Here is a 5,283-nt window from a genome sequence, read left to right as displayed (position 1 = left end):
TCTCTCCATCACGATTAAGCTTGTGAAAGTTTTTCAAACCAAAGTACAAGGGATCCTCTTACTACAATGCGCTATCAGTCAAAGGACTATTAAACTCATCCACCGATGCAAGGTGGGCAAATAGAACCGCAGGACATCAATCTGGAGGATGAGAGTAATTCGCAGGCTGTGCCAATTGATATCCATGGCAATCTCGTCTATATACAGAGCACTCACAGTAAACGTATGTCACTATATCCATTTGAGCACGGTGGAAACTCAAGCCACAATCTTGGCAATACACGTGGGCAATTTCAGAGTGTAGGTCCAACTAATCCGCAGCCTGCACATAATCCGGAAGGGGCAAATGAAAACCAGGTTCAAATGCACGTAACAAAGGTGAATGTACAGGGTGCAGAATTCCATCCGCAATGTGTTAGAGCTATTTCACAGGGTCTACAAATTGATTTGCAGGACATTAATGTGCAGGGTAATCATGGTGGGAGTACAGACCAGCATCTTGGTAATTCACGGGAATAGCTTCATGCAGAAGAGACAGTTTCATGACAGTTTCATGGCAGTCAAAGACCCTTTCACCATGTAGGTAATATGGAAGGTAGAGGTAACATGTCTCCAAAACAACATAGTTTACATACCGGTTTTGAGGCACCCAATACAAATATATCACATGGAGAAGGCACACTTCATAATAATCTATTCTCAAGCAACAGAGAGGGAATTCAACATTTAAACTAGCGAACTAGTGTAACCGGTTCTCCATTTGAATTGGTTCAACCAGAGAACAGAGAACCCCAAATGAGAAGATCCACAAGAGAACGGAGAATGCCGGCTAAATTCTCTGATTATGAATTATTGTATGCTGAAGAAGCAGAGCCTTCAATTCTAGTTTCAGAATTTTTAGAACTGTCTACATTCAAAGCAGCTCTCAATGATGTCAATAGTGATAAATGGCAAACAACGATGCATGAAGAAATGGATTCTTTACTCAAGAATCGAACCTGGGATTTGGTCTCTCTTTCGCCTAATCGAAGACCACTTAGGAACAAGTGGATATATCGTGTGAAAGATGAAGCGGAAGGAAATAAATGCTTCAAAGCCAGATTGGTGGTAAAGGGATTTGATCAAAAACAAGGGATAGATTTCAATAAAATCTTCTCACCAGTTGTCAAAATGACAACTATCTGAACTGTTCTGGGATTAGCAGCTGCATGGGATCTTGAATTAGAACAACTTGACGTGAAAACCGCTTTCCTACATGGTGATGTAGAAGAAGAACTGTACATGGAGCAGCCACAAGGGTTCGTAAAGAAGAGACATGAACACCTTTATTGCAAATTAAATCGGAGCTTGTATGGCCTGAAACAAGCCCCAAGACAATGGTATGTAAAATTTGATCGCTTCATGGCTGAGCATAATTTCACAAGATGTGAATCAGACACATGTGTCTACTTCAAGAAACTTCCAAGTGGAGAGTTTTTTATCCTTCTTCTTTATGTCGATGACATGTTAGTAGCTGGCACAAACAAAAGAATCGTTAATGAGTTGAAGCAAAAATTGGCAAGCCAATTTGCAATGAAAGACTTAGGGGTGGCCAAGAAGATTCTTGGTATGACAATCACAAGGGATAGGAAAAAGAGGGAAATAACTTTGTCTCAAAAACAATACATTGACACAGTTGTTGACAGATTTGGCATGGCTAAATCAAAAGTAACTACTATTCCTCTTGCTGGTCACTTTCAATTAAGTTCTGAATTATGTCCTCAAACACAAGAAGAAAAAGAATTTATGGAGAAAATTCCATACAAATCAGCCATTGGTAGTATTATGTATGCTATGGTTTCTACTTGCCCTGACATTGCTCATGCGGTGGGAGTTGTGAGCAGGTTCATGAGCAATCCCGGAAAAGCTCATTGGGAAGCCGTCAAATGGATACTAAGGTATCTAAAAGGCACTTCAGATTATGTTTTATGTTTTGGAAGAAACAAAATTCAGCTACAAGGTTACACTGATTCTGATCTTGTTGGAGACTTGGATAAATGAAGGTCTACCACTAGTTACACCTTCACATTTGCTGGAGCTGCAATCAGCTGGGCATCATGGTTGCAACATTCCATTGCTCTTTCTTCAACTAAAGTTGAATACTTAGCTCTTTTCGAGGGTGCAAGGGAAATTATTTGGCTTCAGCGGTTACTTGGTGACTTGAAAGTTCGTCAAAATGAATATAATCTATTTTGTGACAACCGTAGTGTGATCTTCATGGCACATAATCAGTCATCCCAACGTCGCTCCAAGCATGTTATTGCACATGCTCACTTTGTTCGTCATGCAGTCGAAGAGGGCAAGCTGAATGTTGTCAAGATTCACACCAAAATCAATCCGGCTGATATATTCACGAAGGTTGTTGCCAAAGAGAAGTTTGAATATGCTAGAACTTCCCTTGGGCTTGTGAAAAAAAGATAGATCATTTTTTGAGCAGGGTATTGGGTGATCAGTTGCAACATTTGTTGTCCTTCAGGTGGGAGTTTATTGATATTGTGAAGGCCAACAATCATCTTTGTTCCCTCCAATAATCGAGTCTCTTGGTTTCCAAAGACTCTTCATTTGAAATATTATTGGAGCCCATTTATATGCAGCTCCTGCTCATTTTGTAAATAAATTTTTCTTATTAATTCAATACTCTGCAGTCTGGACGTAGCCACTATTGTGGTGAACCAGGATAAATCCAGTGTTGTGTATTTCTTCTTATTGCGACATTTAATTTCTTTGTTTAAATCCTTTCAGAATACACAACAAAAACAACGAATGTAGTTCTTATGATATCTGTATTGTTGTATCGCCTTGGAGTTGATGTTATCGAGTGAAGAAATTGAGAAAGTTTATTATAGAAAACCAGAAATGATTTTAGAACTTGCCATGGTGACAATTGTAGATCATATTGTACAATGTATTTAAATAAGGACTAGCAAGAGCCTCGGGATCGTTTAGCTCGCAAGAGAGCTTTTCTTTGAGTCTTGTAGCAAATAATGATGACGGTGTCATCCGAAAATAGTGGTCCCTAGCTACTACCATGCTAACCATAGTTAACAGTGCAAGAATTAGTAACATCACCATGGAAACAGAAGAGAGAACAAAAGCCATTGTATGAGCAATGGGATGCTTCACATTCTCTGCATATCTCAGTGCGGCCACTGATGTTGTCGTGATTGGATATACGCATGCCCACCATATCATTGATACTTTCTGTACAGTGTTCCGGAAGAAATCGATTCTCATTATCTGAAAGTTCAAAGGTGAAGAAAGTTTGTGTAATTAGTATTCTAATTCAATTAATTTGATGCAAAATTCAAATTTTATTTTTTTAATTGTGCTATCTAATCACAATACTCACCAAAACGGAGCATAAGAAAAGTGAGAGGAAAATCAGCATCTTGGAGAACGTATCGAACGTTCCCGATATTTCTTCCCACGCGAGGCTTGCCAAGCTTGGAGCTGCAACAAACAGAAAGAACACTGGGAATATCTTTCTGGAAACAGTGATGTCTGAGGAGAGTCTCTGGTAAAGTGTTATGAACACGACCGCATAATGAATGAATCCCACAGTAAAAAGGAACAGTACAATTTCTCTCCAATCTACCTTTGCTGCGACCCGGGCAAAGAAAAAATTTTTGATTATAGACAAATGAGTGGATGGGTTTGTGACTCGAGCCAGTGACCTCTTTCCTTTGGTGAACTTTTGACCGTAGATTTTGAGCTCTAAGATTGCGATGGGAGCCATAAACATACAGTAGACCAAAGGATGGACTTTGTCAAAGGAAGCGGACGGTTTAAACATCATACATTAAGTTTCATTCCAAAACTAAAAGTGTTAAATAGTCAAAATTGATTTTTTTTTTCCCACTTAATTTTATCCTTAATGTGTGATGTTTAAGAGTAGCTGAAAGAAGAAGGAAGTCCCAACCTTAATACCATTCCTGCAATCCACGGTACAAAGAAATAGTTCACTCTTACACGATCGTAATACTCAATGTGAACAGTCTCGAAATGAAACACGCATTTTAGCATGTAAGCTCCCACTATCACGAAAAATCCTAATAAAGCAAGCAACCACAGCATAAATGTGAAGTGACTTGGGATCTTGAAAAAAAAATGAATAAAAGACGAGGTGTTCTCATCTAGAGTTTTCCAAAGAACCGTTTGACTGCAGAGGTCGAGGCATATGTGAAAGTGCCCAGAATGAATTTCTTATCAAAAACGGTAATTTACCCTGCGCTTTTGAATCCATTCGCTCCTGCTTGACATTTTTGCCCCCAAGATAAATAGTTAAAACTAGCATTATTTATTTAGTTGAGCTTTATTTATAACATAAAATGGATTTTTTTGCAGAAAAGCTTACCTGTTGGATGGATAAACAACGTTCGTAGATGTATAAGTTATCTAATGACTGAACATCTTTTCCACTAAATTTATTTCTAGGCGACGAAGGCCAGCTCAGGGAGGCTTGTCTTTCCAGTAATGGAAGACTCTGCAAGGCCAAGTGAGATTTATCTTAAATGAACCATTGATCTTCACAGGCCTTATTTGTACTACCTGATAAGTTTTGCCTGTTGTAATCCCTCGAATAACATACGGAAGAGACGCGCTCGATTGCAGGCTGCAAAGCACGAAATTCAGTACCTCCTGAAGCCATTGATCGTTCTAAGCGTATTGAAATCATCTTCTCATTTTGAATATCATTGGGAATTACGTTGCAGTGAAGAGGATTCTGGTAGTCCATCTTCTAAAACTTCAAAGATGGGAATCCTTGGAGCATCCAATTGCTTTTATTGACAAAGCCAAGTTGAAATAAAAGGCAATTTAATTTTGTGCTCCTATACCATAAATGACGTGCAATACTAGTTGTGCGGACTCCAGTTTCCAAATTTCCAAATTGATGTTTCCTAAGTACACTACAATATATAAAATTATTTTTCTTCCCGTAGAAAATATCTCCTAATGCAACTAATTTGTGTTCTTAAATTATGCTGCTAGCTGTATAGAAAACGTTTAGAAAAGCCTAATTGATTGCTTAGATACGTGTTCTATTCTAACGACTCGTCTAAATGAATGCTTGACAATTAATCAAACCTTATAAAGAACACCATTTACGAATCGCCGTTTTCCATTGCTTTCACTCTAACAATAGGCAAGAATTTAGATTTGTTATTTCGATGATAGACAAAACAACCAAGACAAAATCGAAGTCAAAGAATATTATGAATTTTTTCCTTGTAATCTCAAGCTGAC

The 5,283-nt window shown here is 38.3% G+C and overlaps 1 pseudogene; it reads right to left on the bottom strand.

Moving 5' to 3' along the window:
* Positions 1–2,901: 2,901 nt before the first annotated feature.
* Positions 2,902–4,774, bottom strand: LOC149579932 (S-type anion channel SLAH4-like; annotated as a pseudogene).
* Positions 4,775–5,283: the final 509 nt, after the last annotated feature.

Source organism: Cupressus sempervirens, chromosome 1, assembly GCF_028749045.1.
Source record: "Cupressus sempervirens isolate cs-2001-9-10 chromosome 1, ASM2874904v1, whole genome shotgun sequence".
In the NCBI taxonomy this organism is placed as follows: Eukaryota; Viridiplantae; Streptophyta; class Pinopsida; order Cupressales; family Cupressaceae; genus Cupressus; species Cupressus sempervirens.
This window is presented reverse-complemented; position numbering and strand designations above follow the sequence as displayed.